This window comes from Chlorocebus sabaeus, chromosome 23, assembly GCF_047675955.1.
Source record: "Chlorocebus sabaeus isolate Y175 chromosome 23, mChlSab1.0.hap1, whole genome shotgun sequence".
Taxonomy (NCBI): domain Eukaryota; kingdom Metazoa; phylum Chordata; class Mammalia; order Primates; family Cercopithecidae; genus Chlorocebus; species Chlorocebus sabaeus.
In genome coordinates, this window is record NC_132926.1 from 48,331,403 (window position 1) to 48,353,873 (window position 22,471).

Below are 22,471 nucleotides of genomic sequence, written 5' to 3' on the forward strand. Positions count from 1 at the left end.
CACCTATGCAGGGACACAAGAAACATTAAAAAGCAAGGAAACATGACACTACCAAAGGAAAACAGTAACTCTCTACTAACTGACCCCAAATAAATGCAAATTTATGAGTTGTCTGAAAGAGAATTTCACATAATGATCTTAAGGAGACTCAGTGAGATATAAAGGAATATAAATAGACAACTTAATGAAATCAGGAAAACAATTCATGGTCTGAATGAGAAATTCAACAAAGAGATATCATTAAAAAGAACCAAACAGAAATCATAGTGCTGAAGAATTCAATTGATAAAACAAAAAACGTACAATAGAGCAGTGGTCGCCAATCTTTTTGACACCAGGGACCAGTTTCATGGAAGAGAATTCTTCCACAGACTGGGTGGTGGGGTGATGGCTTTGTGATGACATTTCCACCTCAGATCATCAGACATGGTTAGATTCTCATAGATCCCTCACGTGCAGTTCACTATAGGGTTCGCACTCTTATGAGAATCTAAAGCCCCTGCTGATCTGACAGGAGGTGGAGCTCAGGAAGTACTACTCACCTCCTGCTATGTGGCCGGGTTCCTAATAGGCCATGGACTGGTACCGGTCTATGGCCCAGGGTTTGGGGACCCCTGCAATAGAGAACTTCAACAGCAGATTAGATCAAGCAGAAGAAATAATCTGTGAACCTGAAGATAGGTCTTTTGAAATCACTGAGTCAGAGAAGAAAAAAGAATGAAAAACAGTGAAGACAGTCTATGGGACTTATGAGCTACCATTAAGCAAACAAGTATTTGCATTATGGGAGTTACAGAAGGAGAAGAGACAGAGAAAGGGACACAAAACTTATTTAATAAAATAATTGCTGAAAACTTCTCAGGTTTTCAGAGAGATATGGACATCCAAATTCATGATGCTCAAAGGTTCCCAGATAGATACAACCCAAAGAGGTCCTCTCCAAGACACAAAATCAAATTGTCAAAAGTTTAGGACAAAGGGAGAATTTTAAAAGCAGCAAGAGGAAAGCACCAAGTTACATATAAGGGAACCTACATTACAGTATCAGTATACTTATCAGCAGAAACCTTACAGGCCAGTATAGAATGGGATGATATATTCAAAGTGCTAAAAGGAAAAAAGATGGTCAGTCAAGAACACTATACCCAACAAAGCTGTCCTTCAGAAAAGTAGAAGTAAAGTCTTTCCCAAATAAGGAAAAGCTGAAGGAATTCATCAACACTAGTACTGCCCTACAAGAAATGCTTAAGAGAGTTCTTAAAGTGGGAATAAAATGACGATAAGTACCATCATGAATATAGATGAAAGTATAAAACTCACTGGTAGAGAAAAATATGTAGCCAGATCCAGAAAACTGTAATACCACTGGTGTATAAATCATATAAATTTCTACTATGAAAGTTAAAAGTCAAAAAGTCATAAAAAATAAAGCTACAATGAGTCGTTTAAAAATATACAATATAAAAATATGTAAATTGTGACATCAAAAACAAGTTGTTGTGGGTAGAGGGTAAAAAAGATGGGCAAAAGATATTTGAGCAATTGTTTCACACACAATAAATATGTGAGTGGCTAATAAGCACATAAAAAGATGTTCAACAGGATTAATCACTGGAAAAATGCAAATTAAAACCACAAGGAGGAGAAGCTGGTTTTAAGTTCCGGCCAGTGGCAGGCAAAGAATGGGCACTGGTGACTGCTATATGAAGTTTGTTCATCTGAGAAGGCCCAGTTCTTATTCAGTGGATAATGGCATTTGAGCTGATGCCAAAAAATAATTGATATAGCATTTTGGGGGACAGACCAAAATGTGTCAAACCTAAAACAAAAGTATAAAAAACTTACATTAATGTATCATTCATATTAACAAAGTACAGATGTGCCAGCAGGAATAGTGGAGGACTGTATACAGAAATTCATTGAAATTGATCAGGTATGGAAAATTCTAGGGAATGAAGAGAAAAAAAAGAGTATGACCCTCAGTGACATGAAGATCATCTAAGATATATGGAGCCAGCAGATGCTCAAGTATATCTTGAAAAAGTGCCTTGGAAAAATGATGATGACTCTTTTACCCCAAGTTGCCAATGTGGTAGAAAACACAGTGTTTCCAAGGATGAAGCAGAAGAAGTTATTCTATTTTCTTGTGATATATGTTCGCTAATTATAGAACTTCTTCATTATTGGTAAAATTCTTCACTACTTGGAATCCTTGTCCTGTGTACTTGGACATGGTGAGGAGATGCCATTTGACCTGTGTCCATTCAAGGGAATAGATTCTATTTTTGTTAGTCCTATCATTTTCAATGAAAATATGATTGTCAAGCAAAGTCCACCTCAGATTAATAGAAAACTAATTTATTTGTTTACATGTATTGAGAGTTTGTATTTACAGGTTGCCACAAAAAGAACTTGAATTACAAATTATATTTAGTGTATTCCAAATGACTTTATTATTTCATTTTCTCCTTGATACAAAATGAGAATTTTCTTTTTCCTAATACAAGCATCTCCTTTATTAATGGGTAACAGTATCATTGCATTCCTTTATGGTTACTAAGTTTCTGATCTAAAAGATGATACTTCTTGCTGCTAAAGTTATAGGCCTGTTATACACCTATCTCAAATTCTATGGTCATTAAACTTAAATTAGAATCTTTGTGGATACATGTGAAGCCAGTTCTCCTATAATGAAGCTTGAATATGGATATCCATGAGGTTACTTCAAAGTTAGTAAAGAAAGTGAAGTAGCAACTCTAGAAAGAAAAATAGCTTTAGAGTCAGAAGACTTGACTCCAATCTTATCCTGTATTTCCAAAGCTCATAAATACTGCCATCTTCAACTTTAAATGTAATATAAGACATGGGAGCTTTATAAAAATAATTGAAAATTGGCATACTATTTTTCTTTTTCAGAGTATTAAGATATAGTATTAATGCCTATATTTATAAATAAGAAACTATTTCATCACTAATGTATTCAAATGGACTTTTTTTTTTTTAGACTTTTGTTTTTTTCACTCCTGTTGCCCAGGTCGGAGGGTAATGGCACAATCTTGGCTCACCGCAACCTCTGTCTCCCGGGTTCAAGCAATTCTCCTGCCTCAGCCTCTCGAGTAGCTGGCATTACAGGCATGTGCTACCACACCTGGCTAATTTTTAAAATATTTTTAGTAGAGATGGGGTTTCTCCATATTGGTCACTCTGGTTTCGACCTCTCGACCTCAGGTGATCCACCCGCCTCGGCCTCCCAAAGTGCTGGGATTACAGGCATGAACCACCGTGCTTGGCCTCAAATGGACTTTTATAATGTATTATTATTGGTCATAGCAGACTGTAGATCCCTTAAAGATTTATTTTTCTATGTATTTAATATTCTGTGTACAGTTCAAGTAATAACTCATTTAAAGAACTTTAAGGGATCCTTTATGGAATCACTAAAACGTTTTACTTCAAATGTGCGTACTAAGCATGTAATTTAGCAGCTTTTTCTGAGGTCCAACTCTTAGCATTGTCAGATTGGATTTGTAAGTAAGAATAGTTACTACTCTGACTTGTAAATGTAGCCAAAGCATAAGAGATACTCAAAAACAGAAGATTACTTTCACTATATCTATAAAACCAAAAATTCAAAAGTGAGGCAGTCATCCAGATTTTCCCTCCAAAATATTTTTATGTCTATCATAAAGTTAAATGACTTATTTTGGATTACATTTTATTTATGTATTTTGAACTAATATAGCTTGTAAAATATATCTTGCTTATTCTTTACATTTAGCAATTAAAAAGAACTAAAACTGAACAGCAAATAGCTTATTGGCAAGTACATGGTTTCAATGGCAGTAATATATTTACTTGAATAGGAGATAATAATCAAGTCAAGAGAGTAAACACTTGTTAATTATGTGAATATCTGTGACCATTAGGGCTGTCACATAGAAATCCACAATCACTCAAAGGCCAAATCTGTAAAATCAAAATGTGGTTGAAGACAATTAATGAAAATGATGTTATGACATCATCATATTTCCCTTTCTCTATTTTCTTCTTCCCTTTTCTCCCTGTCAGATAATTAAATGCTTTCTCTTTATTTGTCAATCAAGAATAAATTTTCTACATCAAAATAAGATGTTAGAAAATAGACTTGCATGAGTATATGTATTTAAACTCTAAAGTTTGGAATATTCAGACATTATAGAATAAATTATATGTGTGTGGTGTATGAAGATCTATCCATGAATAAAAATAAAGCCGCAAGGAGAGACCACTGCACATTCTTTAGAGTAGCTACAATGAAAAGAATACTAGCAAAGCACAGTGTCTCATGCCTGTAATCCCAGCATTTTGGGAGGCCGAGGCAGGAGGATCACAAGGTCAGGAGTTTGAGACCACCCTGGCCAACATAGTGAAACCTTGTCTCTACTAAAAACGCCAAAAATTGGCCGGGCATGGCGGCACACACCACTCGGGAGGCTGAGGCGAGAGAATCACTTGAACCTGGGAGGCGGAGGTTGTAGTGAGCCAAGATTGTGCCACTGCACTCCAGCCTGGGTGACAGAGAGACTCCATCTCAAAAAAACCAAAAAACAAACAAACAAACAAACTAAACATTGGAGAGGATATGGAGCAACTGGAATTCTCATACCTTGTTGGTGAGAATGTACAATGATATGACCACTTTGTAAAACAGTTGGGCAGTTTCTTATAAAGTTAAAAATACACATCAATTTCACTTCTAGGTAGTTACCTAAGTGAAATGAACACATGTTTATCCTAAAAGGTATGCATGAAAGTTCATAGCAGCTTTAGTCATAATAGTTAAAAACTGGCATCAATCCAAATGTCCATGCACAGATAAATGAATAGACAATATGGTGTATCCACATGATAGAGTACTACTCAGCGATAAAAAGGAATGAACTACTGATGGATGTAATGATGTAGATGACGCTTAAGAACATTATACTGAATGAAAGAAGCTAGACGTAAAAGAATAGGTACTGTAATGTTTTATTTATCTGAACCTCTGGGAAAGACAAATCTATGGCCACAGAAAGCAGATTATTGTTTGCTCCAGGGTTGGTGGGATTGGAATGGGGCACTAGGGGACATTTGGCTGTGGTGGAGACTTTCTATATTTCGATTGCAGTTGCTGGTTACTCGAGAGTGGAAATTTATCAAAATCCATCAACATTATGCTTAAAATATGTGCATTTTACTCTGCGTAAATTATCCCCAAATAAAGAACTTCTAAAAAACAAAATAGTACCAATCAAATTTAAAACAATCAGCATATTTCTGCCATCCTAATGAAATACTAGTATTGTCCTGGAGAAAATAAATGTTTTTCTCACAGGCCTCTTTTGAAGTTCTAAAATTAGGACCCTATAAGGAGTATAATGGCTCCTTTCACTGCTACATAGTATTCCATTGTATGGATATACCAGTCTGCTTATCCACTCAACTGCTGGAACTTTAACTGTTCAAACTAGTTAAAGGTCGGAAATAGTCAATTCATATTTGGATTGTTTCCAACCTTTAACTAGTTTGAATAGTTGTGTGTGATGATGAACCCCCAGATTTTTGCTCTGTGATGGGAGTAACCATTTACAGGCCAAAGAGGTGCTGCCTGATGGGTCATTCTGGTTCAGGACAGACTCCTGATTTTTAGGAACCAGATAAGGGATTTGCCAAAAGTCCAACTGGCTTTTGGCCAAGGGATAGATACTTAGATTGAATGAAATACTGGATTGGAGGCTATTATTCCAATTCTGTAATTTAAGAAATGTTCTGTGTAAAGTTTCCCTCTTTTAAAAATGGAATTTGTTTCTGTGATTCATAAAAGCTAATATTTGGGAATGATTTCCATTTAACTATAAGAGACTATTGTTTTGCTCACTCCTGTGTTCCCGATGCCTAACGTACCTGGCACACAGTGGGCTCTTAAATATTTTTGGAATGATTGTATAAATTTATGAAGTCAGGATTCAAGTAATGAATATGGTTTTTCCAATGTATTAGTCAAGATAAAATAAGTTATACCACAGTGACAAACACCCTCCAAATCTCTGTGTGATTAAATGACAAAAGTTAGTATCTTTTACACAGAAGTAGTTCCATGGTCCTGCCTGACTGTAGGGAAGCTTAAAACACAGTTTAACATGTTCCCAGTTAAGGAGGGGTATGAAATGAGATTTGGCAAACACATAGCATTATTTCTGCCATGTTAAGTCTTGAATAGGTTAAGTTTATATAAGAATATCTATATATTCTTATATAAAGTATATAAACTGATGAGGCACATCTCTGCTGTAGCCTGTGGTTTTGAGAAATGAGCCTGCATGAATGAACACGACTCTTCCTGATGGTCTACATCAGATTCTGTGCTCACTTTTGCTTTTATTCTTTTGCTTGTGCAGTTTCTTCCATCTGGAATGCCTTCCATTTTCTTGCTGGATGAGCTAAAAATTGGATCCATTCTTAGACACTCAGTCAAGTGTTACTTCTTCTAATGATTCATCCATGGTACATGGCCTGATTAACTGCACATACATTTGGACACTTTAATGGCACTTGAACCAGCACTTGCTTATCGATGACCACATGGTTTCTAGCAGTGCTACACATCTAAGAATTCTTTCTTGAACTCTTAAAGAGTTGGCATGGTGCTTTCTTTTGCTCCTTCACTCAGCTGAGGACTAAGCACAATGAGGATACTCAATAAATCTGTGTTTTCAATAAGCATCGATTGAACAAGCCAGGGGCTGGGAAGTACCCACTCTGTGGAGCTGAGTGGGGAAAGCAAAGCAGCCCAGGTTTAGCAGATGTGGGCTGTATGAGAGTCTCCTTCCTATTCTTCACAATGTTTGGGATTTCGCAAGGCATTCCACGATGTGAAGTAGGGTGTATATTTACTTACCTATTACACAGATCCCAGTTCTCATTGAGCAAAATCAAACAGGAGAGTCCTGAAAAATAAGGAGTCCTGTGGGCTGTGGCTGCTTGTACTTTGAGAAGTTTAAGAGCTCTGGCCCAGGTCCCTTCATTACCAGCCTAAGTGAAGTTAATCTGCCCTCTTTCCCCTAAGTCTATGCTGAAGCATAATGAACAAAAGGCTTAATCACTATGGTATCAAGATACGCCTTTCTGTCTGTGCAAATGTTCTTGGGTTTGTAATGTGAACATGATGCACTCATTTGGAGCCATTGTTCTCTCTAAATGAGAAAATGCAAATGAAGCACTCAGGGTACCACGCTATAACTCGCTGCATAAAATTCTTGACATCAACATGAAGCTACTTAGCATAATTTTCCTGTTAATAAACTGCCAATTTAGTCATTTAGGTTTCAGCTTCTAAAGACTGCAACATCTTCAGGCTGGATTTTTTTTTCTCCCTGTATATGCGTGAGTTTATTATTTTGATGTTTATGTTAAAACATAGGAAATTGGAGTTTATGCAATTATTTGGAGATCTTCTATCCTAATTTGTTTGCTCTCATAATTTAGGGAATCTGCTCATTTGAAAGACAACACAATTTTTCAGAGCATTTTCTTCAGTTCAGGACAAAATTTTCATATTTAAATGACTGAGGAATATTTTGAAGATTTGACTGAGTAATGTCTATGCTGAAGGTGGCTGAACCAGGAAGCCAAGGCTGTCCTGGTCCCATGGAGAGATCCTGAAGAGATGAGAAAACTCAAGGGCATAAGGGATGTCTGGGAGACCCAGCTGGTGCATAAGTCTCAGTTCTGGAGCTCACTGTCTTCCTGGCCAAGCTCCAACCACACTCCTTGCCGGTTATTAGCCTCCTCATTCAAGGAATATGCATTGTTGCCCACTATGTACCAATCATGAAATGACGCTGGGGTAACACATATCCCAGTGGAGGAGACAGGCATGACTTAATGAATCACAAGACCACACTTCCATGCAAAGTAGGGGAGGCATATGGTGTTCTGGGAGAGTAAAGGATCTGACTCAGTTCCTACCTTCAAGAGCCCACAGTCAAGATTTACTCACATCACAGCTTGGCAGAAGTTTTACAAAGCTTAAATTATCTGCCAAGATTTTTCAATTCTCCAGGTTGTTGTAAAGTATAGACACAGCCAAGAGGCGTCAAGTATTTTTGAGCACCTCCTCTGTACTAGACACTGTTCAGGCATCTGATCTGCAGAGCTCTCAGCTTCCTGGTGAGATCGCCAGGCTTCGGGGTTAAGAGCGTGGGCTTTGCATAAGTTAGAATCTGGGGCTACACCACTGTCCAGGCGTGCATTTTAGCTCTCGCATTTGTCAAATGAGTAAGTAAGTCATAGAGCTGTTGAGAAGATTAAATGGAGCCCAGAGCCTGGTTTGTAGAAAAGGCTTGATAAGCGAAGGTTATTTTATGTTGCCAGAGAGGGGGGACCATGTTGTACAACAGTCACATCTGGTATTTTATTTTTTTCTCTCTCCATGTGTGTCTTGGCTGGGCTGAGCTGGAGGCATGTCTTTGTGGAGTAGCCTCTGCCCAGATCATTATTGTGTAACTCAAACTCAGAGCCCGGACAGGCCCCTGGTGCTGTGTCCAGTTTCTCATCTCTTCTGTGGGTCAGTGGACAAGGGTCTGTGAAAAGCAAGTCCCTCCTGGAGCATGCCCTGTTGCGTGAGAAAAACCCTGGCTACAGCTCTGTGTCTCCAGGGTTCTAGCTGTAAGAGGGGCTCAGCATCCACGCGCCCTTTGTGGCCTGGTTTATGGGAGAACCGTTGTGGGGATGTGCATTGCCCACCACTACAGCGTATGATGGATTGAAATGACTTCACTCTTGCTACTTCCTGAGTTTCAACATTGGAAGAAAACAAACAATCCCATCTCTTCTAGTCTGGTCATTTCTCTTCTCCAAAGTTCTCAGATCTTGCTCAGACAGAGAGATCAAGGACTCGACACTTCCCATCCTCTCCCACCCGGGACTCAGTGGCTTGGTTTGTATAGCCAGATGAAGCTCCCTAGTTGGGGGTTGGACTGGCCCAAACAGAGAGTATCCTGGGAAGATGGAAGGATCCTCCAAAAGCTGTCTGGTAGCTAGCTTGAGCTCATGACTTCTTGATTCAGTGCATCTATCCTGCCTTTTGGGAATCCTGGGAACTTTTATTGTTTCTCTTTCAATCTCAAGTTATCTGCATCACCACTGGGTGCTTGCTTTCTACAGTGCAAAGGTAGCATCAGTCAGATCTGGATCTTGCAGCAAGGGGTAGCCTGGCAGCCTTAGGGCAGCTAAAGCCAGGCAAGGCAGGTCCTGAGCTATTTCCTTCCTATCAGATCATGCAATTTGCTTTGCTTTTTTATGGGTTTGTCTAAAGCAAATGTTAGATGCTTATGCCAACTCATAATTTATTCTTTGTTCATTCTAATAATTAGAAGAGTTGCAATTATCACATAGATTTTAAAATATAAGATAAAAGTAAACATATCATTATAAATTTATCTTAATTTTTAAGATAAAGTCTCAATAAAACTTTTCTTCACCCTTCACTATGGGTTTTGTACCTGTTTTGTGTGGATTTGCTGTGGCTCTGTTTCTGGTACCTGTTATCCTGGGATAACAGGATCACTTTGTATATTTATTTTTCAAAATATTGATTGAAATGTTGGTTTGGTTCTGATGTCAAGAGTAGGATGGAATTCTGGCCTTCTAGTGGGTCGTGGCACCAGCTTCTTACATGCTCATCTGTCCCGTGGTGGGGGTGAGAAAGAAGTGGGATGGCTACAAGAATCACACATGACCTGGACCTCCTGCAGGGACTGAGCTGGGCAGCCATTCACTCTCCCACCTGACCCTCCAGATGCCACACAGCCTCATGGGCGTTGGCCTTCAAAGTGGCCCCCTTGGGAATCCTGGCCCTTATGCCAACTGAACTTCAGTGCTGACATCTGCTTAGAAGGTCTCCAGGACAAATCCACGAGCAACCTGATAGCTCTAGCCTCAGCTTGGGTTTGTAACCCAGTGGGGAGGTTCCCTTGGGAATGGCCTTCGCAGGCCTTTTGTGTTTCTCGAAGTGAAATTTTACCTTGGAGCCAGGCACTGTTCTCAGGGATTACCCGTGTTAACTCATTAATCCCCACTTTACAGATGTTGAGACTGAGTTTCAGAGCACTTCAATAGCTTGCCAAATCACATGGCTGGAAAGAGTTGAGGCCAGGATTTGAACCCAGTCAACCCAGCTCTGAAATCAGCTCTCAGCCCACTCTGCCAGACTGCCTATCTAGGGGCACCATTCCCACCAGATGGGGCACCACGGAAACAGGCTGCAGCAACAGGGCCCACGCTCTTCTCCTTCCAAGACCACAGGCCTATTTATGAAGCGCCACAATTGCCACATTAATACCGGATGATGCCATTGATTTTAGTGGCATTCAGATCACAAGAGCCTGTCTGGAGTTGTGCCCTGGAATTTATGCTCCCTACATCCATTAGAGCTAATGGGAAACGTCTGCATAAATTGCATGGTGATGGGGAGTTACAGCTCTGAGTTGGCCTCAGTGGACTTTAACTGCCTGCTCTGAATAGGATAGCTCATCCTTCTGGTTATCATACAGCCCCTTGTATTGCACTTGTTCTTGGGTGACCTGGGGGTGGTGAGAATAGTGCAAAGCCCTGGGCAGGGTATTTTATAGCTGTGTGACCTTGGGTAAGTTACGTCACCTCTCTGAGCTGTCATCAGTTTTCCCATCCGTGAAATGAAGCCAACATCTCTGTGTGCTGTTGTGAGAAGAGTTAAAGCCCTGAGCCCAGAACATGGCAGCACTCCTGTCCGTCCACTATTTTTCCTCTCAGCCCAAGGGTTCTTCACCTAGCACCCATGGTTGGGTCTTGGAAGGTTGGTCCATGAAATGGTATGCAGGAAGGGGTTTGTATCACACAAAAATATTTTGGAGGGGGCAGCAATCATGGTTTTTGTGAGTTTTCCCAAAGAGTCCATGACCTAGAAAACTAGATCAGATCAGGAAGTTCCCAATGACAGTTGTTTCTTCTCTATAGCCATGGTGCTCAACTCTGTGTCTGTCGCCAGTAGGTTGGCAGAGTACAAAGGAACAGTCCTTTCTTTCTGGAGTTCTGAGCACTGTGTGCTCCTACATATGGGAGGAACAGTGGCCTTTTTCCATGGGAAGAGGCCGGGTGCTAGCTAGCCAGTCTGTTGGGCTGGTGGGGCCCCTCGCACCCTCCATCACTGGCCTTTTCAGCAGTCACTGGGTGAGAGCTCCTGGCTCTCTTTCCCTCCCCTCTGGATTTCCAGTCAGTGCCTTTCCTTCTGCACTGCAGCCTCCTGAGTCATGAGGGCTGGGTTTCCATCTAGCTTCTGCCTCACACAGTGCATTAGAAACTGCCCAATGTGCCCAAAGTCCATGGAATGAAGTGTCCAACCAGAGAAACTGGTTGGTCTTCAAGCTGCATCCCATCCCAAATGCTGTCTTCCTTGCTCCAGAGACGGAGCTCCCTGGGAACCTGGGCCTCCATTTTCCCAGCACTGGGACCCAGCAGGGGTTTACTGCTCTTTGGTACTTAAATTCTCTGACTGAGAACACAACCAGGTGCACATCCAACCAGAATCTGGGAGGCTGTGAGGCTCAGAAGAGAGAGGTTCTGTGAGCACAGAGTGCAACTAGAGACAAAGGTTTCCCCTGTTCAGTTGCTCATTTGTATGTATATTTGTTCATTCATTCATCCTGCAAATTTTACTGTTCCTGATAGTATTTATTTTAAGTCTTGGGACAAAGGCGGCACGGTGGTGGTACTATGTGAACATTTATTTGGTTACTCTTTTCTCACATGATGAGGATGTTCTGAGCCATTCCACTGTCTCCCAACCCACAGATGCTGAAACTGTCCTCAAACGTTGGTTCTTTGCCAATTTACTTATGATTTGACCGGTTTTATACAACAACCAGGTTGCACGGCCAAGTACCTAGGCCAGGGTCATGCTTTTTAACCAGCTCTAGTGGTACCTCTGCATGGCCAGGCTGGGGCCAAGGGCTGTAGAGTACCCAGGAGAAAAGAAAGGAAATGTGGCCTCCATTCCCTGGATAACTGCCAAGGAAGGTGGGTTTGTGCCCCATGAAGCAGTGTGAATCTGATGGGTGCATGCATCTGAGGATTTGGGGTAAGAAAGTAAAAGGACACTCATCCCAGTTATTCAAACTGGGATGCCTGAGTGACAGGGGGCTCTATTGATAAATAGAATGGACAGTAAGTGTAAACCCAGGCTGCCCCTGGCAAATGGGATGTTTGGTTCACTTGAGCCAAGAGAAGGCTTCATGAAGATAGGTGCTCTTGGGCTGGGCCTGGTGGAGGGCCCAACTTGTATTCAGATTGTAGATCCCCAGGAAGGGATGGTTTGGTCAGGTGCAACCAACCATTGTCACGGTGAGCATATTGGAGAGTCCATTTTTCCTTTATCCAAGGAACAGGCGTTGTGGGGGGCTGATGGCTGAGAGCTGAGAGCTCATGTCCAGGGCAGAGAGAAGCACCATCTTCCTGTACAGTGGGCTGACCCCTGCCTCATGGCACTCCTCCCTGAGTCCATCCATGCCAGCGTCAGTTCTGACCGAGATCCCCTGGATGCAGATCTTTCTGGATTGCAGAGCATAGAAAGACACATCTCAGGCTCTGCAGGGGTAGTTTCCTAAACTCAGTGTCTTTTTGGTCTTCTTGCCCCGCGTGCCCCAGGGAGAGCATATTGGGCTTCTGCAAATTTACAGAGATGTATCAGAGCCCCTTCATTTCCAAGCCAATAGAAATAATATTAATCACCTACATAAAAGTGAGATCTATCCTCACAGACACCTCCTTTAGAACTGACTGGGGGCATGAGCATTATGGATGAGCCTTATGCTATGTCTGAAAACTATTAATATTTACAGTGGAGTCTCTGGCCCTTCAGGTGGCTTGAGATGAAACCATCATTTTTCTGGTCATCTTGGCAGTGAGGGAGGAGAAGAAGGAAAAGATGGCATGATTAGGACAAGTCACTGTTCCAGGAAGGTGGACATAGGAGTTGCAGCCTGCTCTGAAATGCTCCAGAGTGGCCTGATCCATGGCTCAGCATGCCAAGAGCAACTGCTGGCTGTTTTTCATTAGGGAAAACAAACATCTCTGAAAGTGCTCTTCCTGCTGCCAAGGCAGGAAAAATAGACAGAAGAAAATATACTGAAGGAGCCAGTGTTTTCAGAGTAAGTGAAGCCAGTCCTTGTAGAGCTCATCTCTCAAGTATTATAGAAGTCAATGTGGAGTTTGCACATACGGGAGAGAATGTGGTTTATCTGACAAAACTGCCAGCTGGTGTCTCAAGATTGGAGCTGATTCCAGTGAATAGATGGGCTCTCGATTGGGGAATGTTTGGTCCAGTCACTATAAAAATCCTTCATTTCCTCCCCGTCTTCTTAGTTCTTCTAAAGTGATCAAAATGGGTGTGACCCGGGTGGTCTGTAATCTGGAGAGATGGCCTTCCTGCCTGTATGTGACAGCTGTGCTTCACTTTGACACAGTCCATGTGTCTACAGTTTTGTGTATAAAATAATGTATAACTCAGATCTCTTTTTAATGCCCTGGGGAAGTTTGTTATGGATTGTTATTATAATCAATCATAATAGGTGATATTTATTGAGTGCCTACCATTGCTGGAGACTGCCTGGGGTGAATACAGTGGTGAATACAGCCATCAAGGCCCTTGCTCTCCTGGAATTGGTTTTCTGGTGGAGGAGAGAAACTTCACCGGCTCTCCTATTCCCTATAAATTAAGGCCCGCTATGTTTCTCTCCCAACCCCATCTCAGGAAGACCTAGACCAAGGCAATAGCCCCCACATCATAGTTGACTCCCTGGGCCTGCCTACGTTTGGGCCACATTGACTGGTTGGTTCTCAAATTTTTAAAAGGAGAGAATAACCAGAGAGGAAGGTAATGTCAGGAGAGAGAGCTGCAGCTCCTTTGGCTCTGTGCCTAGGGAACACATGGCCAGGGTTGTGACTGTCCCCTCCTCTGTGGATTTCCATGTGCCACTGGGGCCATACACAGCCTGTGAGGCAGGTTGTGTCTGCTCCAATGAAGCAGGACAAGCCAGGGTCTGGGAGGAGGAGCAGTCAGGTCCAGTGGGTCTGGTTCGTGACTCAGGCCCAGCAGTGAGAGTAATCAGGTCACATAGTGAAGGGCAGAGACCACCTGGGGAGTAGCCCTAGTATAGCAGCCTCAACCATGAAAAAATAGGGCAGAGACCCGCCCACAGGGGGTCCTGGAGGAGATGAAAAGGGCATTGCCAGGAAACCTACCTTGGAAGCTGTGTAGCCAGAGCCAAATACATGCAAGCCACCTCATTCTAGAGAGGAGGAGGCAACTGGATGTCTTTAATGAACTGAGTCCTTTCCTCTTTTCTTCCTTCGCCTCCCCTCCCCACCCCTGCCTCCTTCCCTCACTCCCTCCCTCCCTCCCCCCCTTCCTTGCCCTCTCCCTCCCCCTTCTCTTTCTCTTCCCTTTCCTTCTCTTCCCCCTTCCTGCCCCCTTTCTCTCTTTCCTTCTTTTCTTTCTACCCCACAGCTAGTTACTGACAATATCATGTACTAGGCTCTGTTCCAGGCATTGGAGTTACACATTCCCAGCTTTCGAGGAATCCATAGACGAATTTCTAACCTGATAATTGAACATGCCTCCTGAGAGTACAGATGGGAGGGCCCTGAAATGCAAGGAAGCCTCCCCCGTGCCTGGGCCTCAAGCAACACCTGAAGCCTGGAATTAAGGGAAGCACTGTGCAGAAAGGGCTCCAGGCGGGCATGAGAGGGGCCCATTTTGCAACCCAACTGGATGGCTGCAGCCTCTGGAGAGCTGCTCTAGCCTGGTGGCTCCCACCACACAGAGTACTCTATGGGGTCTTATGAACTTTACCAGCTTCCTATACTTCCTCCTCTGAAGAAAGGTTTGTTTAGTCCTCAGAGCACAGCATCCCAAAGCAAATTCACTTCCTCCTTGAGGCCGAGAAAAGGAAAGGGCTTTCTCAGGGCTAATGGAAGGAGTAGGATTCAGGTACAGAGCTCTGGGCCCCAGGCTCCTGTTCCTGACCCAGGCTACAGGGATGCTTTCCAAGCCAGCTACAGCCTTCCTCCTTCGTGTGCATCATTCGTTTTCCACAATTGTTTGGCGCTATTTGATTTTTTTGTTGCATTTAGGTCCCGGAAGATGATTATGTTCCATAAAATGGAGTGATTGATTGACCTTTTGAAATGTCAACAGCTGCTGGCTGGCTCCAGAGGATTTTGTGGGCCTCATCAGCCTCCTAGACCATGTGATAGGCAAGACATCAGTGAGAGGGGAGCGTTCGGAGACCGTGGAACTTGGCAACTGCTGGTGGGCAGGATCCTGGAGGAACGGGGGCATGAAATCATACCTATAGTATAAACAAACCCTGCCAGAGGATTGTTAGGGACTGGAAGAGCAGCAGCAGGGAAGAGGTGAGTCAGGGAGCTGCCCAGTGCTCCTTAGCCAGGCACTAGTTTGGTCCTCTGACCACTCCTCTTTGTAGAAGAGGGAAACTCCTAAGCCTTAGATTCTCATGGATGCTTAGCTCCTGATAAAAGGAATGATGTTGTGCTTATGACCTCATGAAGATGCAGTGAGAGAAAGTGCCTTTCCTTCCCCATGTGCATGGGCGTGGGCTGTGGCCTCCCGAGAGCCCAGTGGAGACATGATGAGCTGCCAGAGAATCATGGAAGCTGCTACTGGGTGGGGCCCATCTGCACTGCATTACCGCTCCTCCTCCAGGTCATCCTGTCCCGGAGCAGTATTGCATGGTTTCCAAATTCAAGGGCTCTGGTATAGCAGGAGGGAGGGATGGGATGAAACCATCCTGTTTCCATTGTGTTGGTTGGAGGTGGAAGAGCCTCGTGGAAGTGGGCTGGCCAGAAGTACACGCTTGTGAGTGTTTATGAATATGCAAGTCTGTAATTTGCACAGTAAAGGGTGGATGAAACGTCCTTCTAGCAGTCGGAAAGCTCTGTCACATGGCATTTATGAAATTTCCCAGTACAAAAGATGGTCAGCGTTCACCATGATGACTAAAAGCCTTCTGAGAGTCTTAAACGCCTTCAGTCTCATCAATTATTAAGTTGTAGTGTATTTTATTTTACTCCTTGAAAAAATTGGTAATTCTCGTTAAGCAGCTCTGGTAATTTTCTTTTAACTAAGATGTTTAATGAACCAGAACATCCTTTTGCTAACCATGCTTGGTAAAAGGTATCATCCATCTATTTTCCAGTATTGATCATAATGGTGATATACAAGTAATTAAAGCATTATGATAGATATCATTTTTTGAATGCTAACTATAAACTAGGCCCTATGTGCTAAATAATTGATATGAATTTTGTTTAGTTGTCCCAATGACCCTATTAAGTAGGTACTATTGCCTGTAATTGGCAGATAGGGTTTGGAAAGATTAAATAATGCATCCAAGACCATACAGACCAAGGGATAGGGATAGGCTTGATTCCATTTCTGTGCTCACCTCCTTCCCATTATGGTGCTATTGGACACCTACGCTGTTGCCAGACTTTATGGGAGCATTGGCAGGGGCGCACTCAGCCTGTGCATTCTAGTATAGTTGGGGAGATGGCCAAACACGGAGAAGAAAGGAAATGCAAACAAGGTGCTTAAGGTTCCTTGCCATTCACATGATTCAAATAGCTGAGAAGTGCTAGAGTCACAGAGTGTTTGTGTGTGTCTGTGTGTGTGTGTGTGAGAGAGACTGTGTGTGTGTGTGTGTGTGTGTGTGTGTATGTATGTGTTGCAGGAGGCTTTCTGCAAGAGAAGCAACTTGATTTGGATCCTGAATAATGTGAGGGAGATGATGAGTAGAGGGGAAAGGGCTCGGGCTGGGAACTCAGAGGACCCATCACAAGGATGGAGAGATTTGAAGATGCTGCTCACACAGGTACTGGGGTTCTGTTGTTGCCAAGTCCCATACACCTAATCTCCTGGGTTGTCCCTGATGAATCCCCTAGGAAGATCCCTGCAGGATCACAAGAACACACAAGGGGATCCTGGGTCTTGTGGTGGTTGTCAGGGGTCCTGTGAGAAGGATTTATGGCCCAACTGAGGCAGCCCCAGAGCCAGGAGGTGAGCAGGAACCTGCACAGAGGCCTGGTGGAGGCCAGAGCAGAGGAGAGCCAAGGTCCCACCATTCCAGAAGGAGGTGTGTGGAGCCTGCAGGCAGGCTCTGTGCCATTTCCCTGACTATGGCTAGAATTAATCTGTAAAACATATATTCCAACTGGGCGCAGTAGCTTACGCCTGTAATCCTAGCACTTTGGGAGGCCGAGGCAGGTGGATCATGAGGTCAGGAGCTCAAGACCAGCCTGGCCAAGATGGTGAAACCCCATCTCTACTAAAAATATAAAAATTAGCTGGGCGTGATGGCAGGTACCAGTAATCCCAGCTACTTGGGAGGCTGAGGCAGAGAACTGATTGAACCTGGGAGGCAGAGGTTGCAGTGAGCCGAGATTGTGCCACTGCACTCTAGCCTGGATGACAGAGCGAGACTCCATCTCAAAACAACAACAAAAACATATATTCCACTAACCTTCACAACCCACCACAGGCATGAGGCACTTAGCCAGTATCCAAATGCCTGTGCCATTCAGCCCCATGGAAGAAATGTCTTGTCACCTGAAGTTATAATTCCCAGGGAACAGGCAAATGCGTTTTCATGTTTGCATATCACAGATGAACCTTGATTCTGCTAGTGTCACATCTTAGGACAGTAGTGGGTGTGCCATTAGGATGTGGTGTGTGACCCGGCTGACACCACACCTGAACATAGCAGAGGTTAGTACTGGCAGAACTGGCCTCTTCCTCAGGCAGTCACCTGAAGTAGTGGGGACAAGCACTGGGTACATCCCAGAGGGTGGAGTGAAGCCCACACTGGTGATGACACCTTATCATGCCCAGGCTGGGGAGCCTCACAGAGGAAAAGAACCTTTGAGCTGCTGTGAATTTGGATCAAGACATGCCCCTGGCCATATCCAGGTGTTACCTGGGTGCGTTTTGCCTTGTAAGAACAAGGGCAGCCTGGTACCTTTGAGCCGCTTTGATGGGGATATAGGATTTAGGACTGGCATTCCACTTCCCAGTTCAATCTGAGCTGAATGTATGTGGATCTGCCTTCTACCTGGGGGCCTGAACCCTTGGGTCACTGACCCCAGCCTTGGCCTGTAGGGAGACACGGGAACCATAAAGTTGGTCTCTTAGATCTCTGCTTATTGCTCTAGATCCTTCACCAGGGCTGTGCCCACAGGTTCTCACAATTGCCAGTCAATTCCATGAAGTTATTTGTTAAAACAATTTCTTAGAACAATTAGCCAAAATAATCAAATCCTAAAGCAGAAACAAGCCCTGAAACAAATTCGTTATGGAACGGAATTTCCCAGTTTCCTCCTCCATCACATAGACAGAGCTGTTTGCAGCACTCCAGAGAGGGCCTCTGCTGCCAGTCAAGATCTTGTCTCTGATGGTGTAGAGATGATGGCCTCTACCTATCCCCAGTCCTGTTCCCTGTCCCTCCACCCCAGGACAGCCCAGCCTCACATTGGTGTGGTGAGTAGCAGGTGTCCACAAGTGTGTTTCGAACACGCAATTTTCCTTCAGAGGTTTTTCTCCTGTATTGCCTCTCAAAGGAAAATCAAGGGGCCTGAGCGGAGTGAAGTTCAAGCTTTGCCGCCTGTGCTAGCTGCATGTCCTGGAGTGGCAGGAGCAGCATCCCTTGCTCGGCCCTGGAGTCCCCTCCTCTCTCTGAGGCATTTCTCTCTGGAAGTTCACTGGGCTTTGCAGTTCAGGGGCCTACTTTTGGGCCCTCAGCGAGTTCCTGGCCTTCTCTTCCTGCCTGGGACCCTGCAGAGCCTCGTCTCATTTTCTGTTTCTGCAGCAGGCTGAGCCTGGGCATTCTTGCAGGTGCTTCTTTCACAGATGGCTCCATTTCCTCTCTGGAAGTTTCCTCAGGTACAAAGACCTTTCCATCCTGGCTGGCCCCTCTCTTCAGCCAGGGTACAACATATCTGACATTCTACAGAAGTGTCTGGCAAACAACCGTCAGTGGGGCCTGCTGCAGTGATTGTTAATGGCCCAGATGGGTATGTATTTGGCAGAGATAGTCCTAGTATCTAATCTGGACTCTTGTCTAAGTGACAGTCCATAGAGAGATAGAGCCCTGGGAGGGGCGGACTCTGGCTTTGAAAATGCCCTCTCCTCCCAGCCCTTCAAAGCTGATGGCTATGCAGGAGCCCCTTTAAAATGATCTAATTGGAATGGTAACGGATGTAGCATTCTGCCACAGCTAACAGTGAGATTGGAATTGGAGGAGACGCAGAGACAAATTACCTCTGAATTTTCTTGCAGCCATAAAAGCTTTTTACTGTATAGTAATTTTCCATTCCTGCTGCAGACATATTTGCATATTGCTTAACAATTTATCTCCTGTCATTTGTCAGATATTATCCATCTCCAGTTAATAAGCTAAGACAGGTCATATTAAGACTTTGCAGGCCTCTTGTCTCCCCGTAGTAGGTGGCGCGGCTCTCCTGCCCACAGGGCCTCCCTGTCATGGGAACCAACAGAGCATGGTGGGGCAGCATTGTGACTGTGTCAGGGGCCTTGTCCACAGCACCTTCCACTCCTGTCCCCATGTAGGGAGAAGACAGAGCCATGGGCATGTGCTGCCCTGTTCGCAGTTGTGTGCCTGGCACCTGTGGAGGAAGCTCCAGTGACCCGCCTCTTCAGTGAGTGCCGGGCTCTGTGCACGAACAGCCCTGCCCTGGAGTCTGCTGTCAGCTCTGGCTCCCAGACCCTCCAAGATTTTACCTAACTCCTTTCCTTCCCTGGAACTCAGTCCTCAGTTCTCCACTTCTAGAAGAAGGATTCTAGAATAAGGCTAATTAACCACTTCTTTTATATCTATAAAAGCATACTTCCTTCCAAACCAAAGTTTCCCTAGAGCCCCAGTCTAGAGGACAGGCAAGTGGTAAGTGGTGTTGAAGGATGATGGAGGATGGGCCCTGTACTCCTGCCTGTTCCCACTCAGCCCTCTTGCTCCCCAACACAGAGAGGTCCCCAGGCCCCTGGACTCTGAGGGCCCCATGGAGCACAGTGTGAATGGGCCTGGAGGGGTATTCTTGGTCCTGCCTCCTGCCCCAACACTCTGAGGTTCCAGCACCTGCCGCTGGCCTGGCCCTGTGCACAGACTGAGGAGCCATAGCCTTCTCTAGCGCTTAAGCTTAAGATGCTGGGACTCTGCTCACTCTGAGTCTGGGTTTGATACTAGGTTCAGTTGGCTATTGGTAGACAGATTTTGAGAGGAAAGAAAAATGGTTTGATGCCGAATGTGTGATGAGATTTGCATAATTGAATTGAAATAGAATTAAAGGGTCGTATGTTTACACAGCGATGCCTCAGATCAGATTGCAGTGATGTGTGCTCAGTACTAAAATGTGTTCCTTAGGGACATGTGGATATCTGGTTCCCAGAATCTGTACAAAAGCTGGAGAGAAATCTGGGGTGGGGGATGGTTTCAGGGGCTGCCTGTCAAAGCAGCAGATTGGTATTCATGATAGTGGTGGAGTTTACTGAGGATTTCCTGGGCACCAGGACATGAGCTACGTGCTCTTCATAGGTTTCCTTATGGAGTGCTCACAGCATCAGTTGAACCCAGGCAGGGATATTACAGGACCTGTTCTCTTGGCTTTTCTCTGTGCAACTGAGTGGGATGAGCTCAGGCATTTGCACGGGCACACACTCATGTGTTTTATTGGGGAAAATATGCAAACATGTTCTACTATGTGCATTTTATAAAGAACCCTATGCTTTTTGTGTTCCTGCTACCATTTCTAAGCTTGACCCCTGGAGGTCAAAATGAAATATCAAAAGGTACCAATCAGAAGGTGTGTGTGGAGGAACTAAGAACCAGTGATGAAGAGTAACAGATTATTGTGCAGTACCGAGCTGTGTCCTCCAACCATAGTCACCTGCATTCCTCAGCAATGCCATTCAGGGAACCTGAGGCTGGCCTGTGGGGTGTGTGTGTGTGTGTATGTGTGTGTGTGTGTGTGTGTGTGTGTGTGTGTGTGTGTATGTAAGTGTCTTTCTGACCAGGTTCTCACCTGTTTTTTCTTTTCTTTCTTTCTTTTTTTTTTTTTTTTTCTGAGACTGCCTCTTGCTCTATTGCCCAGGCTGGAGTACAGTGGCACGATCTTGGCTCACTGCAACCTCCAACTCTTGGGTTCAAGTGATTCTCCTGCCTCAGCCTCTGGAGTAGCTGGGATTACAGGCACCTGCCACCATGCCTGGCTAATTTTTGTATTTTTAGTAGAGATGGGGTTTCACTATGTTGGCCAGGCTGGTCTTGAACTCCTGACCTCAAGTGATCTGCCCGCCTTGGCCTCCCAAAATGCTGGGTTTACAGACGTAAGCCACCATGACTGGCTCTCACCTGCTTTTTCTATTCAATATGGAATGTCCCCCCGGGGCAGTCAACGTGGTCAACCCTGGACAGTTGTCATAATTATGATAGAGACACTGATATTTCTTATCCACACAAAATGTACCTAAGGATCAGCCTGCGTCTGAATGAGCAGAGAGAGGCCCGTCTTTCTCAAGCCTGTGGGGCAGTTCTGCCTTTTTGTCATTCTGACATCTGTGCGTGAAAGAGTTGGAGTCCTATGGGACTTCCAAATGAAAGCTGGGAATAACTTCTTTCTAAATGCAGGCCTGGGTGCCTTCAAAGACTCATCTTCAGACTCCATTTAAGCTTTAGAAAGCCCAGTGAGGTAGGTCATGTGTTACCCCCTGAGTGGATGAGAAACCTGAGGCCCTGAGAGGTCACATGGTGGCTGGGATGGCAGAGTAGTAATGAGAATGAGCTGCCTGGGTTCACCTCTTTTGCCTCTGCCCCTTGGGGGCTGTTTGCAGTAGGTTTGTTATCATTCCTGGGGCTGTACTCCATCCTGGAATACAGTGATACATCTGTACTCTTGGCATAGGCAGAGCACCTGCCCCATCAGGCACACTCACCTTGCCTGTTGGAAGATGAGCAGACCTGTTGTGAGCAGAAGCTTTTGGTGTGGTGGTTCAGTGTGGTGGTTTGGTGTGGTGGTTTGGTGTGGTGGTTTGGTGTGGTGGTTCGGTGTGGTGGCTTGGTGTGGTGGCTTGGTGTGATGGTTTGGTGTGGTGTTTGGTGTGGTGTTTTGGTTTGATGGCTTGGTGTGGTGGTTTGGTGTGGTGTTTGGTGTGAAGGTTTGGTGTGGTGGTTTGGTGTGGTGTTTGGTGTGATGGTTTGGTGTGGTGATTTGGCATGGTGTTTGGTGTGAAGGTTTGGTGTGGTGGTTTGGTGTGGTGTTTGGTGTGATGGTTTGGTGTGGTGTTTGGTGTGATGGTTTGGTGTGGTGATTTGGCATGGTGTTTGGTGTG

The 22,471-nt window shown here is 44.4% G+C and overlaps 1 pseudogene; it reads left to right on the plus strand.

Moving 5' to 3' along the window:
- The first annotated feature begins 1,749 nt into the window (after positions 1-1,749).
- Positions 1,750-19,874, plus strand: LOC119627937 (dnaJ homolog subfamily C member 24-like; annotated as a pseudogene).
- Positions 19,875-22,471: the final 2,597 nt, after the last annotated feature.